The following is a 19,072-nucleotide window of genomic DNA, read 5'->3' on the forward strand; positions in this document are numbered from 1 at the left end:
CTGGTCGACCGATGAAGGGTGGTTCAGGAGCTGGCTGAAATGCTCTTTCCATCTGTGTTGGATGCTCTCTTTGTCCTTTAGCAGTGTGGTTCCATCAGCGGACAATAGTGGAGAGGACAATAGTGGAGATGAGCCAGATCTTGAGGGGCCGAAGATCATCTTGATGGAGTTGAAGGGCAGCTTCGAGTTGTTGATGTTGGTGAGGTGTTGCACCTCTTCAGTTTTCCTATCCCACCACAGGTCGTGCAACTTGCAAATTTCCTGTTGGGCATGGGCCTGAAGGGACTTGAACCGCTCTTTTTTGGGAATGGAGCTTAGGTCGTTTTGCCACTCCATGAATGCTTGTGTTCTTCCTGGCCAGGAGATCTTTGATGGCACTGTGATTCTCATCGAACTAATCTTGACGGTTCCAGTTCTTGGGGCCGAGGACTGATTTTGCTGTCTCCGTCACCATCCCTCTAAACTGATCCCACTTCTGAGTTGGCCCACCAGTTCTGTTGGCAGATGGCTTCTCATCAAAGGTGGTCTGGAACTTGCGAAGATACAGCGGCTCTTGGAGTCTGGCGGTGTTAAAAGCTGTTGTGATGAACTTAGGGCGCTTGGGATGGTGGGGAGTAATACATAGCTTCAGTGTGGTGCGGACAAGCCTGTGGTCAGTCCAGCACTCCGCTCCTCGCATGGCTCTGGTGATGAGGACATCCCGGATGTCTCGGCGACATACTATAACGTAGTCGATCATGTGCCAATGTTTGAATCTTGGATGCATCCATGTTGTCTTGTACTTGTTTGCCAGCCTGAACACTGTGTTTGTGATGAGGAGGTCGTACTCTGCGCATTTGCTAAGGAGCAAGAGGCCGTTGCTGTTCATATTGCCAATACTATGTTTGCCTAGAACCCCTTCCCAGCGACTGTGATCGCAGCCTACTCGGGCATTAAAGTCACCAAGCAGGATTAGTTTGTCGTTGGCAGGGACTGAGACTGAACAGAGTTAAGGTTGGCATAGAACTGTTCAATGGTCTCGTATTTGCTAGTCATGGTGGGGGCAGAAGCGCTGATGACTGTTCTGTGACATCTGTGGCTGAGGGGCAGACGTAGCCACATAAGCCTTTTGTTGATTCCCACAGGCAGGTCGGAGAGTTGTTTCAGGAAGCTGGACTTGACTGCAAATCCAGCTCCATGAATCCTCTCTTCATCTTGCGCTTTTCCTTTCCAAAGGAAAGTGTAGCCGCTAGTGGTTTCAGTCAGGGATCCTTCCTCCACAAGACTGGTTTCACTTAGGGCTGCGATGTCGATGTTGTAGCGTGAAAGTTCCTTGGCAACAAGGGCTGTTCTTCTTTGGGGTCTTGCTGAGTTCTCTCTGTCCATGAGTGTGCGGACATTCCACGATCCAACAGAAGTTTCTTTCTTCTCCTTTGAGTGTAACTGCATTGGCAAATGAACTGCCAGCCGCCGCAACCTGGCCAGTTATCTGTCTGTAGGGCAGGCAATGTTTAGGCCACCTTTTCTAGGCCCCTCCCTATCAAAGGGTGAGCAGTGCTGTCCTGAAAAGGGCTGCTCAGTCGCTACTGGTGCTGCCCTGGGTACAGAGAAGAACGACCACTTGTCCAAAGGCCGCCTACATGTTGGTTTGTGACTACAACTCCCTGTGGTCACCTCCACCTGTTGCTTTGCCACTCCTCCATCGCCGTAGGACTTGTAGAAGACTGGTAGGAATTGAAAGTTGGGAGATGAATGTTGCACAATGTAACCAGTGCATGAAAGATATTAAAGTGGAAAAGCCTTGCACAGAGACGATCCCACTCTCTCAGCCTCAGAAGTCAGGATCCAGTGGCACAAAGAATCGTTACATCTGGCAACTTCCTTGGCTGCATTGGATGGCCGCGTCTTAAGTGCAGTGCTGCGCCCTAAGCACTCCACAAAGCACTGCTGCAACGCCTTCTCAGCCGTTGAACCCCCGGGGTTTCCTCCGCCTGATCCACCAAAGCAGTCTTCGCATGCTGGGATGAGCAAGTTCCTATCTCACCAAGGGTTTCAGACCCGTTGGCTACCCTCACCTGGTTTAGCTGGCCTCTGTCGAAGCTGTTGCCCGGGGTGTGGCCACTGTCGCATGCAAACAGCTACGAGGAGCCACAGGTGAGAGGTGGGCGTTGGTGGGGACCAATAAATAATGAGCCACCCCAAGACCCCCCATCTAGAGGTGCTACCCCTCCAATATAACCCATACCCCCTGATGGTAACAATGAGGAAAGAGCATCGCCTGAGTGCTGGGGGTCCTTAATAAAGGACGCTCCCTTTCGGAGACACTGCTCCATCACAATTTTCTCCTTTCAATAGTCTGTTCACAGTCCAACCCAACACTGTCCTAATTGCATGGAGTCCATCATTAACACTGTAAATCACTTGCAACAGCTCCTATGCTTTAGGCACATCTGTCCCTACCAGCAGCTCAATTTCTGAATCAATCTCTGGCAAATGGACATGGTTCAGCTGAAAGCAATCCTGGAGATCCCTCTGTGGTGAGATGTTCCCTCTGTGGACAGGCCTACTTTCCTGCGTATAGATGTTAGGTGGTTCACAAATAACTTTCATCCTGGAACAATGTAGCTACTTATGATCTTCTCTTGATTCATGGTGCATAAGGAAATTTGTGTTCCTTTTCCTGTGAGGTTGAGCTTATTCATTAAGCTCACTGTGCAGAAAACTACTATATTCCCTTGATCTAAGAAAGCACAAATAACCACTATCTTGTCACCTTTTTTAGACTTCCCTTGTACTGGAACTTTGGGAAGTTTACAATCATGATTGGCAGCCCCCATAAAGCCACTAGATACCAGAAAACTGCCCACTGCTCTGATTCCTTCACGGCTTGTTCTGAGTCTCCTCCCCTTTCCTTTGAGTGGATCTGAATCTGGACATGACTGCAGTCAGTGAGCCAGTAAGATCTGATCCCTGTAAGAGCTGAGCATTAAGTGATCTTTCCTGAAAAGTCGCTCCACAGTCAAACACAACATGTAATTTCCTTCTTCAAAACTGCATACCTTGCATGAAAGACACTTGCTGCAATCTTTGCTGATGTGTCCTGTACACAAACAGCCAAAATAGACACCTGTTTCCTTTAGGAAGATGATCTTCTCACAATGCGCCCTTTTTTTCAAGCAGAAATCCAAAGTGTGTCCACCCCCACAGAAGGGACAAACCCCTTTTGGCTTATGAAACCGTTTCCCTTCCTTTAGTTCCAGGTTCAATTTTAGCTATACTTCCCACAGTGGCCACAGTAGTGGCAAAGCTGCTTTCTTTAGCTCTAGAATGAAATTGTGACTTAATTTTGTTCTCACCTTTGCTTATTGCCAGTTATGGAGCATCCTGTGTATTCCCAAACACTGGGTTTTTTGAAATCTTTACTTGCCTTTCAGTAAAATTAACAATGTCAATGAAAGTAGCGCTGTGGTTGTGTCTTTCTTGCAGTTCACAGGCCACCATTCTCCATCTATCCCTAAGCTATGGGGCAGTTTCTTTATAACAGTTAACATATTGGCAGGCATGTCTAGCTTATACATGTGCTGCACTTGTTCCATGGCATTGCAACAGTTTCTAAGAAAAAGACTGTTACCTTGAAGGGCATTCACATACCCATGAAAGGACCCTTTGCGTGTAGGCGGATGCAATTTTCTATTCATGCCAAAAAGTTCCTGTAGTAAAGTCTTAGTCTTGACACATCCTTTCTTCAGGTTAAATATGCTGGCAATTTCTAATAAGTTCCTTTGGGCAACCCCTAGTGTACTGTTCAATGAAATAGAGGCAGTCTCTATGGCTGTCAGTCTTATTTTCAAAGGCCATGATACTGCAATGGATCACTGTTGAATCTTTCTATTAGGCAAAAATAAATGGCATTGTTGTTTTACCAATAAGGTTGTTATTTCATTTTACTTAATCATAATATTAAAACTATTATCTTGATCTCTATTGTCTGAAGCATGAATGTTTCCATGTTGGAAGTGAATGTCCCCCTGAGCACTTTGAGCTGTTGGATGTGATATGGTTCCAGAGTGCTTCAATAGTACATGTGGCGAGTAAACATCCCGTACAGGTGTCGCCCGCTTTTCGAACGTTTGCTTTACGAAACCTCACTGTTATGAAAGACCTACATTAGTTCCCTGTTTTGCTAACAGAAGGTGTTTTCACTGTTACGAAAAAAATCAGCACGCGATAAAAGGCAACACGCGCCCCGAGCAGCCGCTCTCCCCTGGGAACGGCATTCTCGCCGGCATTGCCTAAATACGTGCCTGTGAGCAGCTGTTAGCAAGATGAGTTCTATGGTATCGGAAAAGCCTGAAAGAGCTCGTAAGGGTGTTACACTTAGTGTAAAACTAGACATAATTAAGCGTTTTGATTGTGGTGAATGAAGTAAGGACAACGTGAGTTTGGCTTGTGGAAGCTGACGAATATGATGTTGAAGAGGTTTTGGCATTCTATGACCAAGAACTGATAGGTGAAGAGCTGATGCAATTGGAAGAGGAAAGGATAACAATCGAAACTGAATGCAGTAGTGAAATGAATGTGAAGCAGCTGCGTGAGATTTTTGCTGCAATGATAAAGTACGACTTTAATTTTGAAAGGTACGTAGGTTTAGGAGATATTTGCAGGATGGTTTGAGTGCTTACAAAGAACTGCATGATAGAAAAATGTGCGAGGCTCAGCAGTCAAGCAAGCCTTCCACATCAGCCACAGCAGACGACGAACCCTTGACCTTCGACATCGAGGCGGGCAGACATAGAAGAAGGTGACCTGCCTGCCCTAATGGAAACAGATGACGAGATGACACCCCAGTGTCCCACCACCCCAACTCGCAGGCCGCTGACAGATACCGATTCACGGAGAATGCAGCAGTAGCCGGGAGGCACACAGCACATCTTTAAGAAAAAAGCTGAAATAAACATGCTAATTAATTAGGTGTCGCCTGACACATAATTGTCGGCCCAGGTCAGAGACGATGCAATGGGCAATGGCCTCCGATCTGGGCCGACAACTACGTGTAGGGCGGCATCTAATTAATTAGCATGTTTATTTTGGCTTTTTTCTTAAAGATGTGCTTGTGTGCCTCCCAGCTACCGTTGTACCCCTGCATGCTTCGCGGATCGGTATCGGTCGGCAGCCTAGAGGGTGGGGGCCACTGCACCAGCCAAACTCCGACAACTCAGACTAACACACCACCATCAGTGTGCTCGGCGCTGTCCCAATTCCGGTAAGTGATACACTGTATATACATTATTTCTACTTTATATCGGCTGTATATTTTTAAGTGTTATTTGGTATGATTTGGCAGCTTCATAGTTTAAAGGTTACTGGAGTGAGTGTTTTTGCCAACAGCACTTGCGTGAGATTTTCTCCTCGGAGAACAGTGCCGGCAATGATTGTGGAAAAGTACTTCTACTTTATATAGGCTGTGTATTTATCATATCATTCCTGCTTTTACTATATGTTACTGTTATTTCAGGTTTTATGTGTTATTTGGCATGATTTGGTAGGTTATTTTTGGGTCTGCGAACGCTCACAAAATTTTCCCATATAAATAAATGGTAATTGTTTCTTTGCTTTACGACAGTTTGGCTTATGAACCGTTTCATAGGAACGCTGTACCTTCGGATGGTGGGGGAAACCTGTATTACCTTTTGGAGGTTGTGTTCATATTTCCCAGACACTTGAGGAATGAATATAACAGCACTGACATTGGGCGTTTTTATTTTCCTTTGTGCCTGTTCAAAGTAGAAATCCATGCCATTGGACTGTGCTGTGGCATCACTTTTGGCACATGACACACCTGAAGCCCTTAGCCACAATCTCTTCCTCCAACTTCAGCAGTTCTTTTCTTTTCTGTAGTTATTCCTCTTGCTGTTCCAGCCCATGTTTGTCCTTCAATAATCATTGATGTGCCATTAATGCAGCTAAATCAGCTTCTGGTTTTATGTGTGCGGAGGAGGTAGTTGATATTGAAGATTTTCTTCCTGTGGCAGAGCTCTGTAATTCAATATTTGACAGGTTGCGACCTGATTTTACATCACCTAGTATGTCATATGTTATATACAGAATGATAACATGTAATTGGAACGAGAAATATAGTCTGTTGGAAGGTGATGCATGTTTTCATTCATTGCTGCTGCATCAGGTTGAACATGGCCATCAATGTGAAATCATTGTTTCACATCCTCTTTGAATGTGTTTATTAATGCTGGTGATCAATCCATTTTGTTTTTCCTGTTCATCCTTGGTAAGTAAAGGAATCACTGTGTGATGTAGCTTAGTGGCAGCTTCACAAAGGTTAATCAAGTTCTCAAATTGGGATTGCACCTGTGAAACATTTTCCTTGTTTTTCATAAGATCCTTAATTAATGGTAGTAAACCTTTAATTTTGTTCATAGTTAATTTTATGTCCCTTTTGAAGACTTTAAATTTTATTCACCAAAGCTTTGGTAGTAAGTTTAACTTCTCTCTTGCCAGCCTCCATTTCAGAGCCACTGACATCAGTCCCATCCTTTGATCCACTCATATTGCTTTCTCCTTATTGAGCAATTCATAATTAATTCTTTGTTCACCTACAGCACATTGGCAAATTGCACTGGGTATTCCATTCAATCTACACAGGCAACAAACAAACTATTCACACATCCACAGCACATCAACCAAACCAAACAATGTTCAGTTCAAATGTCAGCAACCAGGACAATATTTCAGCACTCAGGAATTTTGCAAACCATACAACAAATCAGGGCTTTGAGTACTTCATTAAAATAGAACCATGAACCATGAGCAACAGTCCCCAATGGACAGGCACCACTGACCACGCAAACTGTGTTCAATCCACAAATACACAGCATGAATCAAAATAAAGCCTTAGGTAGGCCTTCTGCTTCAGCTGCTCAGGTTGCCGACTTGCCTTCCCAGTGTTACGATGGTAATTGTCTCAGATAACCGCCGGCCTTTCTTTGCGTTCCTTTGTATTGGAATTCTTCTTCCGCCCCCAGGTCAGAGCAATCCATGCTGATGGCTTTGCCATAAACTGGTATAAAAAAAATTTTGTTGACAAAATGTAGCGACTACTTGAAAGCAAACTAAAGTTGCTGAGAGGCTAAGAAAGGGAATATCACACTGAATGATGCGCTTCCAACTAACTGAATTTCAAGTTAAAAAACATTGTTCATTCCTTTATTACAAACCAAGAGTAAAATTGTTTGACTCTTCCATAGTTTATATAAAACAAAAACAAGCGAGACAAGCGTATTTGAATTAAATTCAAACAAGGATGAGCGTAATTGGATCAAATTCAAAGACGAGTGGTCAACCAAGAATATGCACTCCCTGCATGCCCCACCTCTATGCTGCCGTGCAGGTGACTATATTCATTTGTTTCTACCACCACCCAAACCCACATGACAAATTATCTTAACCTAGAGTGAGGGTGTGCAACACAAATACAGATGGACAATAAATAGATACGTGGCTCCTACAATAATAAGACTATAAATTATAATAAGAAATATATTTAAAGAAATTAAGTAGCGCAAGAAGAGAGCAAAAATGAAAAGAAAAGCTATTGAGGTGGTATGTTCATGGATTGATTGTCCATTTAGAAATTTGATGGTGGAGGGGAAGAAGCTTCTCCCAAAACACTAAGTATGTGGCTTCAAGCTCCTGTACCTCCTCCCTGATGGTAGTAATGAGAAGAGGGCATATCCTGGGTGCTGGGGGCCCTCAATGATGGATCCCATCTCCTTGAGGTATTATCCCTGGAAGATGCCCTTGATACTTGGGGGACTAGTGCCCATGATAGAGTTGGCTGAGTTTAGATTTCTGTAGCTTTTTCCAATCCTGTGCAGTCGCCCCTCCATACCACACAGTGATGCAATCAGCTGGATTGTGATAAATTCTTTGATGTGATAAATGTTTTGAGAGTGCCTTGCAGAAGAAAATAACATGTAATTGACTGTAAAAGTAAATATAAATAGAATACCACATGGAACACATCAGGCAGCTGTGTGTACTGTCCCACAATCTAAGAAATTGATGTCTGGAATTGCCAGTCTTTTTAAAAATGAAATGAATGTATCCTATTACTGAATTATTAACATTCCAGGAAAAGTGTATTTTTGCTTTTTTTTTCTTTGTGATGAATGTGTTACATATGACCACAGATTTGATCAAGTGAAAACTCTTGTCTTTGTCAAATGCTTTGTTTTTTCTTAAAAAAAAGGAAGTGTTTTCTGAGTTGTACTAGACACGACATGAATCAGCTAATTTCAGACATGACACTGGGGAGGTGTCACGGTTTTTCTTTGTCATTAGATTGTCCAGGGTTCTAGCTTTTGATTATCCTGTGACCCTGGTGTAAGTATGATTTGATTTTTGAGGGACAAGAGTATGTTCAGGTATGTTGAATACATCCCATAAATGAATAATTTGCTGATACTCACTATTGAGGCAGTAAAGTAATCTATATCATTTTGGGGCTTGGGGTAAGTAAAAATGTCTTGCTTGACCCCTTAAGGATTATTAATACACATTTGTTTTTTTTTTAAGCAAGGATCTTACACAGTGTTTGATTGTGGATATATTTTCTCCCTTTTTTAATGTAGCTCAGGATGGATATCTCAACAGTTGAGTTTGGAATTGCTGGTGTTTGATGTAGGGGCCAATTTAAATAGATTTTCATAGTTTAAAATAACTACATTATGAAAGTGGAACTTAATGAATTGTAACTAAATCTGAAATAGCATTTTTAAGAATAAAGGGGATGGGAACAGGAAAGAGAATCTGATTAAAGTGTGGGGCAAAGTTATGTGAAAACTTAAGCACTTGTTTTTTGTGGGAGAGTTGGGCTGTGGTAGAGTTGGCAATTGAACCTGGAGGAGGTGCAGTAAAGAGGTGAAATCCTAGAATAATTTAAACATAACAATAAGTTTCAAACTACTAATACCAATAAAGAACTGTGACAACATAAATTGTGATGAAGGAAGTGCAGGGCAGATCTTGGTGCATGCTTAGAAACATTCAGCAGACTTTTGGTGGAACATCATTGGACTAAGATGGTTATGATCAAATATGTAAGTAAACTGAGACAAGGTAATACTAAACTGGAAAATGTAAAGGGCTAATTAGTGGAGATAAATTTGCTTGATTGTGTTGCAGATTGCAAAGAGGTCTAGGACGAAGGTAGATAAGTGTTACAGAATATATAGCAGTTTGGTGATTTCTGTTTTGTGGTGGATTGGAGCACAAATGGATTAAAACAGGAAGTGAACAGGATCAAATTTAAGAGACAGCACCAATTCAAAGAATTTGGAGAGAAAAAGATGACTTTGTATTGGGGTGTCAGAAAGATTAAAGGTTTCAAAGGTACATTTAATGACAGAGAAATGTATATAGTATACATCCTGAAATGCTTTTTCTTCGCAACCATCCACAAAAAACAGAGGAGTGCCCCCAAAGAGTGAATAACAGTTAAATGTTAGAACCCCAAATTCCCCCCAAGTTCCCCTCCCTCCCGCGTGTAAGCGGCAGCAAGCAATGATCCCCTCTCTCCTCACCAGCAAAAAAAAAGCATCAGCACCCACCACTGAGCACTCAAGCTTGCAGCAAAGCAACAGCAAAGACGCAGACTTGCAGTACCCAAAGACTACTTGTTCACCTGGTATTCGACATACCGCAGGCTCTCTCTCTCCCCCTAATAAGGGAGAAAGAGGCGTCTCCGTTCCACAGCAAGAGGGGAGACATAACAAACAACTCGCTGATTTACGATGTTGGTCTGTTGCATCGCTTTTTCCGAGCTCTGTGCGCAAAGATCTCAGGTCTCTGGACACATAGTCATAGATCTTCCGACTCCCACGACACACTGGTCTCCTGCCTGGACATCAAACTCTGATTCCGCCCCCCCCCCCCCCGTTTCCAGAGCCATGAAATCTCGGACCTCCGAAGGCGAGCGAGGCTCTTGTGCTGTGTCCTTGGCGTGCCGAATAACGGCCAGTCGTGAAACCCCAAGAACGGGTCCCATTCCTGCAAAGAACCGTAGTCAGCATGTAACTCCAGGTCAGGGTCTTCAGAAGAACCTTGACAGTGAAAAATGGAAATATTAAAGATAGAAATAGAGTTGTTTCCAAAGATGTAAGCAAAGGAGTCGCCGTTGGGTGCCATTGATTCTCCTAAGCTAGTATGAAGTTTTTTAAAAGGGATAGTGAAATTAGTTTTAAAAGGGATGTGGAGAATACCCGGGGTGAAGGATCATTGATAAAGCCAAGAAGGCAAACTATGTTGTTGCAATCTCATTGGGATGAATTAAAGGAAAACGGGAATGAGCTTTGAGAGCAAAAGAAAGAAATTGAAGAGGGGTAGTGGTAACCATCTGGACTAACAAAACCAAGAGAGAGAGTGATTTGCCCTTTCTAGGCAAAGGACAGCTTTCAGGTTGCAAAGATACATTTTATCCATCTTAATAGTTTTGGTTCTGAGGATAGAAGGAACATGAAGTGGGTTTTAAAGATGAGTAGCACAGCCTTGGTCTTATTGATGCCCTCCAGATAAAGATTAATTAAAGATAAAGATTAGCTTTCTATGTCATATGTATGTTGAAACATACGGTGAAATGTGTCTGCAAATCAGTGAGGATTGTGCTGGGAAGCTCCAAGAGAATGGCGAGTTGTGCAGAAGGGTATAGGGTTCCATATGGTTCATGTAGTTGTCACATTTCATGGCTCACCAGTTATATGTGAAGTATGTTATATTTGTGTTTCATAGATGAAGGAACAAGGCGGAAGGAGGGCACAGGAGAATCGATAGTGGCTGAAAACAGTGAAGTTTTAATGTAAGTGAAGAGATTGTAAATAGATATTATGTGGCAATTGAACAATTAAGCATTCTAGTTAAGTTATTGGATTAGTCTTCATGGACCAAAACATTTGATCTGGCAAAATGAATTCTAATTGCATCATAGCAGTTAAGCAATTTAAGTAATTAAGTAAATCTGGAATAAAAAGCTCTTGTCAGTAATGGTAACTAAGAAACTTATGTTTTGTCATTTAAAATCCCATCTAGTTTACTAAATTTTCAAGGAAGAAAATCTGCCCTTCTTATCAAATCCAGAGATTTGTGACTGGAACCATTGAATTGTGGTCGACGCTGAACTGCCCCAGTATTACCAAGAAAGCCACTGGTGCCCAGGGATCTTTACAGGAAACCAGTAAATGCTGACTCTGCTAGTAATAACTTTGTCCAATGAATGCTGTAATTTTGGAATGAAGTATTCTGGCAAAGGGCTAATCAGGTGGAAGTGAATAATGTGAATAATGTTGTAACCAAAGGAAGCGCTTTTTTTTTCATGAGCTATATAAGACCATGTTGGTGCGTGGCCAAGTGGTTAAGGTGTTCGTCTAGTGATTTGAAGGTCGCTAGTTCGAGCCGTGGCTGAGATAGCAGTGTGTCCTTGAGCAAGGCACTTAACCACACATTGCTCTGCAACGACACCTGTGCCAAGCTCTATGGGTCCTAATGCCCTTCCCTTGGACAACATTGGTGACGTGGAAAGGGGAGACTTGCAGCATGGGCAACTGCTGGTCTACCATACAACCTTGCTTAGGCCTACGCCCTGGAAACCTTCCAAGGTGCAAATCCATGGTCTCATGAGACTAACGGATGCCTATATAAGACCATGGACCTAGCTGGTGGCGTAGGCATCAGTGCCAGACTTTGGGATGAAAGGTCCCGAGCTTGAATCCAGCCGGCTCCCCTGCACGCTTTCCATCCATGCTGGGTTACAAGCTGGTGATCTCTTTGGAAGCTCACCCGGCAGAAGGCAATGGCAAACCACTGCTGTAACTTGCCTCTCCCATGGTTCCCCACTGTGTCAGAGAGGTGTGGAGGGAAATCGTCCGCTAACCAGAGAAACTCAGGATGTGACGTAGCTTTCCTATATAAGACCATAAGACATAGGAACGGAATTAGGCCATTCAAACCATTGAGTCTGCTGTGCCATTTCATCATGGCTGATTTATTATTCCTCTCAACCCCATTCTGCTGCCTTCTCCCTGTAACCTTTGATCCCCTGACTAACTAAGAAATATGCACATGTTGATATGGCTGGTCAGAGGAGGATGACAAAGTGCCTTGTGATCAAAAATCACAGGACATTGAAAAGAATTATTCACAAATGTTGTCAGAGAAAGTTTATGAAGAGAGATTAGAAAGGCAGTTAATGTCAGTACAGAGGGAAAGCAGAATGGAGTTGAGATCAAAATAACAAACGTGAGAAATTGAGGGAAGACAGGAAGATGACAGTTCTGGACAAAACTGAATGTGATTTCCGGCTGGTGGAAAAGATAATCAATGATAGAAGTAAAACTGGATGAGGAGCTCCAACGAGAATATGGCAGAAGAATAAGGGATGTGTTTGAGGTGTGGTTGGTGGTGAGGGCTATATCATGATCGTACTACAGGTAGCTTAATTTTGCGCCAGTACTAATGATACAATATAAAATGCAGCCATTTTTAGTATTACACGCTGCCTCTGATGTTGCTGATGCTTTTACTTTTTAGAAGTGTGGGTACCATTTTGCACACGGACTGCATTCATGTGAGTCAAATTTAAGAAATCCCTCTGGATTTTTAAACTTGTTATTGCAGTCTCCTCCATATGTCTGAAGGGCTGAACTGTTTTCTCTACATTCTCCAACAGGGAATTTTTTCCAATGTAACAAATAAAAACATTTCTCTTTTTGATGCCAGCTATCTGTTCTTATTGAAAATTCCAGCTGAATTCTTTCTCAAAAATCTGAAATGTATTTTGTAATATTACTTTTACCAATTTTTCAGGAAAACAAATACAGTATTAGATTGTCATCTGGACAAATTAATGTGTATGACAATCTAAAAATGTATTAAAAAGTATACTTTTAGAATGTAAATTAAGCATGGATGTTATCACCTACGATGTGATTGTTATGTATTACTTTGGGAAGGATTGCTAAAACTTTCATCTTGAAAGAGTGAAATTACTTGTACATCTGACTAGAATGCAAGACTTGTGGTTTTTATAGTCAAATGTTATGATCAGGTTGAAGTAGAGCCAGATCAGGATGCAGAAAAATGCATACAGAGTTTCTACTTGCCTGATGCAGATGCGCACAGTCTCCTTTTGGGGTGAGAGAAACACTGGGGGCCTGGGGGATTCTCGGACATGTGTCAGGATGCTGGTGCAATCTAACTAACTCAGACTGGCCTAAAATTACATTTGCTCCCAAACGTTTTCAGCTATTGGCTCAGTGCAACAGAGGAGTCATTCTGTTTTTCCAGGTTTTTCCTTTTATGGAATGTGATGAGTCCGTAAGAAAAGGTACATTGAATTTTGTACAGCTGTTGGCACTTAGCCACTCAGCAAGAACTTAAGCCCTTAAAGGAGCCTGTGCAATTTGCGTACACCGTACAAGAAAGAAATACTGCAATTAATCTTCTGTGCGAAAAAAAAGCGAGAGGCAAGGGAGCACTTCTTCTTCCTCTTCATGTATTGCAGACAGAAGATTCTAGTGGAGGAGGTCAGCAGCAGAGAGGTTCTCTTATGCAGGAATGCCAGAAAATCATCGAGACTTAGAGTCAGGAGCACCATCTGAATTCTTCTCCAGGACTGAAATACTGAGCAATGCAGAAAGAGTGTTATGGCCTTAAAGGAGGCGTTCCCAACCTTTTTTATGCCATGGGCCCCTACCATTAACTGAGGGGTCCATCAACCCCAGGTTGAGAAACTCTGCCTTAAAGATATAAAGATAAGAGCTGAACACTTAGTCATAGAGAAGTAGAGCACAGAAACAGGCCCTTCGGCCCATCTGGTCCATGCCAATAACCATTTAAACTGTCTACTTCCAATGACCTGCACCGGGACCATTGCCCTGCATATCACAACTATAAAGCTTCTCTTAAATGTTGAAATTGAGCTCGTATGGACTACTTGTGCTAGCAGCTCATTCCACACTCTCTCGACCCTCTCAGTGAAGAAGTTTCCCCTCATGTTCCCTTTAAACTTCTCACCTTTCACCCTTAAGCAATGCCCTCTGGTTGTAGTCCCACCCAACTTCAGTGGAAAAAGTCTGCTTGCATTTACCCTGTCCATACTCCTCATAATCTTGTATCATCATCATCATCATCATCAGGTGCTGTGCCCAGTTTGAGCTTTGATTGCCATGGCCCACACACTCCTGTTTTGGGTCAAGTGGATCAATTCATTGGTATTCATTTCCAGTTCTCTGGCTGCTGTCTCCATCATCATTTGTCTTCATCTTCCTCTTGCTTCCTTCCCTTCAATCTTTCCGATAATTACCGTGCATTCCAACTCCTCTTTCCTAATCACATGTCCAATGAAGTTACGTTGCCTTTTCATGATCTCATACATTATTTCTCTTTTTGTGTTTGCTCTGTTCATGACATCCTCGTTAGATATTCGTTTTGTCCATGATATTCTTTGCATCCTCCTCAAAAACCACATCTCTGCTGCTTCAATTCGTTTCCTCATGTTACTAGATATTGTCCAACATTCTGAGCCATAAAACATAACTGGATAAATGTAACATTTCAGTACTGTGAGGTGGGTTGTCATGCCTAGTTTAGTATTGGTCAGTATACTCTTCATTCTCGTAAAGGTGTCTTTTGCCATCCCTATTCTTCTTTTGATGTCCAAGTCGCACCTGCCATCTGATGTCACCCAGCTTCTGAAGTAGCAAAAGTTCTTTACTTGTTTTATGTCTTCCCCGTTTATTCTCAGCCTGCAGATAGGATTCTCCTTCTTTTTGGATATCACCATACATTCTGTCTTTTTGCAGTTGATAGATAGACCCATTTTTGCACTTTCTTCAACAATTATATCAATTAAGTTTTGTAGTTCTTCTTCTGTACTCGCAATTAACACAGTGTCATCTACATATCTGAAATTGTTGATGTTTTCACCGCCAACTTTGATTCCCAAGATGTCTCTTATTTTTTCTAATATTGTTTCATTGTACACATTAAATAAATCAGGGGAGAGAAAACACCCTTGTCTAACACCTCTCTTAATTTTCGTAAACTTCTTCATCTATTCTTACAGGGGCAGTTTGTTCCCAGTACAGATTTCTGATTAGGTGGAGGTCTTTCAAATCTAGATCTAGAGTTTCCTTAATAGTTCAAATAACTTATTGAGTTTCACTTTATCAAATGCTTTTGTGTAGTCAATAAAACAAACAAACAAATCTTTTTGCACTTGAATAGCTTGTTCTGATATTATCCTTAACATCAATATTGCATTTCTTGTACCTTTGTCTTTCACAAAACCACATTGTTCTTTACCTATTTCAGCTTGTATCTTATTTTTACCTCTTATCATCAAAATTCTTAGAAGTACCTTGGTGATATGACTCACTAAACTTATGGTCCTATGTAATTCACATTCTATTGCACCAAGTTTCTTAGGAAAAGTGATAAATACTGATTTTTTTCATCTCTTATGGTATTATTCCAGTCTCATAAATGTCATTGATTAAATCAGTAAGTTTTTCAATTCCATAATCTTCAAGGGCGTTAATTTGTTCTATTACTAATTCATCAGGACCTGCTGCCTTTCCTTTCTTCATCTTATTTTAGATTAGATTTAACTTTATTGTCATTATGCTGAGTACAGATATGAAGACATATCTGTAATGAAAGACATTTAGCATCTGACCAGAAATGCAAAGAATAGTGTTATTTACAAAATAACTGAATAAAAAAAGTGCTACAGCACACACATATAAAAGTACTGAGACAGTACAATACGGATGCAATACTGCTTAGTGCTGTGATGTGAGGTTCAGCAGTGTCACAGCCTCAGGGAAGAAGCTCTTCCTGTGCCTGCTGGTGCGGGAGCAGAGGCTCCTGTAGCGCCTACCGGACGGGAGGAGAGTAAAAAGTCCATGGTTAGGGTGAGATGTATCCCTGATAATGCTTTTCGCCCTGCCCAGGCAGCGTTTATGTTCTCAATAGTGGGCAATTGAGTGCCGATAATCCGCTGGGCAGTTTTCACCACACGCTGGAGTGCTTTGCAGTCCGATACGGGACAATTGCCATACCACACTGAGATGCAGTTGGTGAGCATGCTCTCAATGGTACAGCAGTAAAAGTCCGTCAGTATCCTGGGACAGAGGTGAGCTTTCTTCATGCTCCACAGGAAATAAAGGTGTTGTTGCGACTTTTTGATCAGGATGGAAGAGTTTAGGGACCAGGTGAAATCCTCGGAAATGTGGACACCAAGGAATTTGAAGCTTGATACACGCTCCACTACAGTTCTGTTGATGTAGATGGGGACGTGAGTGTGACTCCTGGCATGCCTGAAGTCCACAATGATCTCCTTGGTCTTCTGGATGTTAAGGGCCAGATTGTTGTCAGCACACCATGCAGCCAGGTGCTGGACCTCATCCCTGTAGGCCATCTCGTCATCCCCTCTGATCAGACCAACCACCATGGTGTTGTCTGCGAACTTGATTATGGAGTTGGAACCATGTACAGGAACACAGTCATAGGAGAAAAGGGAGTACAGAAGAGGGCTCAGCACAGCCTTGAGGCACTCCAGTGTTCAGGGTAAGAGTGGAGGAGGAGAGGTTGTCTAACTTAACTGATTGGGGTCTGTTAGTCAGAAAGTCCAAGGTCCAATTGCAGAGTGATATGCTGATACCAAGCTGGCGAAGTTTGGTGATCAGCTTGGAGGGGATCACAGTATTGAATGCCGAACTAAAGTCAACGAACAGCATTCTGATGTAAGAGTTGGGGCTGCCCAGGTGGGTCAGGGCAGAGTGAAGTGCCATGGAGATGGCATCCTCTGTTGACCTGTTGGTGTGATACTTATTGCATTACGAACTTCAGATTTTAAAATACTTGGACCTTCAATGTTTTTCTTAATTTCTGGTTTTTCACCTCGATCATCTTCAAACAATTCCTGAATATACTCAGTTTATCTGTTCATAATCTCATCTTTTTCCATGATAATGGTACCGTCCTTTGCTTTCAAACATCTACCTAAAGAATAGATGAGCTTTTTACCAGTGATATTCTTGATTTGTTGATGTAACCTTTTTGGATCAGTAATAGGGATTCTTTCTATTTGCTCACATTCCTGGTTTAACCATTCTTCTTTGGCTTTTTGACATAAGCTTTTAACTTTTTTATCTAAGAACTTATATTCTATAGGATTTGCTTTCTTCTGTCTCCTTTTTTCCATTAGATTTTTGACTTAATACCATCATTCCCAATAAACTGATTCCTAAGTTCCGTAACGTGGGCCTCAGCGCTCAGATTTGCAGCTGGATCTTCAACTTCCTCACATAAGGACCCAGGCTGCAAAAATAGTGGACAAGCTCTCCTCTACAATCATTCTGAGCACTGGTGCCCCACAAGGCTGTGTACTCAGCCCCCTGCTGTACTCACTGTACACCCATGATTGTGTAGCCAAGCTTCCATCAAACTCAATATACAAGTTTGCTGATGACACAACAATTGTAGGCCATATCTTGGGTAATGATGAGTTTGAGTACAGAGAGGAAATTAAGAACCTGGTGGCATGGTGCGAAGACAATAACCTATCTCTTAACGTCAGCAAGATGAAGGAATTAGTTGTTAACTTCAGAAGGAGTAGCGCACCGCACGACCCAATTTACATTGGTGGTGCGCAAGTGGAACAGGTCAAAAGCTTTAAGTTCCTCGGGGTCAATATCACAAACGACCTGTCTTGGTCCAGCCAAGCAGAGTTCACTGCCAAGAAGCCCCACCAGCGCCTTTACTTCCTGAGAAAACTAAAGAAATTTGGTCTGTCCCCTAAAGTCCTCACTAACTGTTATAGATGCACTGTAGAAAGCATTCTTCTAGGGTGCATCACAACCTGGTATGGAAGTTGTCCTGTCCAAGACCGGCAGAAGCTGCAGAAGATCGTGAACATGGCGCAGCACATCACACAACCCAATCTTCCGTCTGTGGACTCACTTTACACCGCACGGTGTCGGTGTAGTGCTGCCAGGATAATCAAGGACACAACCCACCCAGCCAACACACTTTTTGTCCCTCTTCCCTCCAGGAGAAGGCTCAGGAGCTTGGACACTCGTATGGCCAGATTTGGAAACAGCCTCTTTCCAACTGTGCTAAGACTGCTGAACGGATCCTGACCTGGATCTGGGCCGTACTCACCAAATACCCAGACCCGCCTCTCGGTTTTTTTGCACTACCTTACTTCGCATTTTTCTATTTTCTATTTATGATTTATAATTTAATTTGTTAATATTTACTATTTTTTACTATTTTTAATATTTTTAATATTTAATATTTGTAATCCAGGGAGCGGAAAGCACAGAATCAAATATCATTGTAATGATTGTACTTTCTAGTATCAATTGTTTGGCAACAATAAAGTATAAAGTATTTCATCTGTCATCCATTTATTCTTTGTGCTTTTTTCTTTTTTAGGAATCACTGACTTTGCTGATTCTACCAGGGAATCCTTTAGAGAGGTAAATTTCATTTCTACATGGTTGTTATCATCTTCAACAGATTCTATTTCTAGACTTTGAAATCTATTCCTTACTTCAATTGTAAATTTTTGTCTTAAGTTTTCTTCTTTAATTAATTGCAAGTAGTCAAGGGATTGTTCAGGTTTTTTCTTCTTTAGTTTTTTAAGTTTTACTTTGACATGGCATACTACTGGGTTATAATCACTATTACAGTCTGCCCCTGGATATGTTTTCCATTGAGTCACCAAGTTTCTAAATCTTTGGTTTATAGTAATAAAGTCAATTTGACTTCTAGTGTTATCACCTGGACTTCTCCAGATCTACAACCGTCTTGGATGGTTTTTAAAGTAGGTATTCATAATGACCTGGTTATTCATCTTGCACCATTCTACCCATTTCTCACCTCTTTCATTTCTTTCCCCAGTACAAATTTTCCTATGGTATTTCCATCAGCACCTTGTCCTACTTTAGCATTTAGATCTCCCATGACAATAACAATATCTTGAGATTTGCATCCATATCTGCTTGTTCAAGCTCTT

At 42.0% G+C, this 19,072-nt stretch overlaps 1 protein-coding gene across 4 annotated transcripts in view; it reads left to right on the forward strand.

The window, feature by feature from the left end:
• The window catches only part of LOC134337276 (E3 ubiquitin-protein ligase MARCHF2-like), a 91,643-nt gene that overhangs the window by 18,255 nt on the left and 54,316 nt on the right, over window positions 1-19,072 (forward strand). For 3 of the 4 annotated variants that reach the window (XM_063032144.1, XM_063032147.1, XM_063032146.1), the window contains exons 2-3: window positions 10,783-10,849; window positions 18,490-18,533. The gene's annotated coding sequence lies outside the window, so the exon portion shown is untranslated. The remainder of the gene's footprint in view (window positions 1-10,782; window positions 10,850-18,489; window positions 18,534-19,072) is intronic. The other variant, XM_063032145.1, reaches the window with a different exon arrangement.

This window comes from Mobula hypostoma, chromosome 24 (assembly GCF_963921235.1).
Source record: "Mobula hypostoma chromosome 24, sMobHyp1.1, whole genome shotgun sequence".
NCBI classification, from domain to species: domain Eukaryota; kingdom Metazoa; phylum Chordata; class Chondrichthyes; order Myliobatiformes; family Myliobatidae; genus Mobula; species Mobula hypostoma.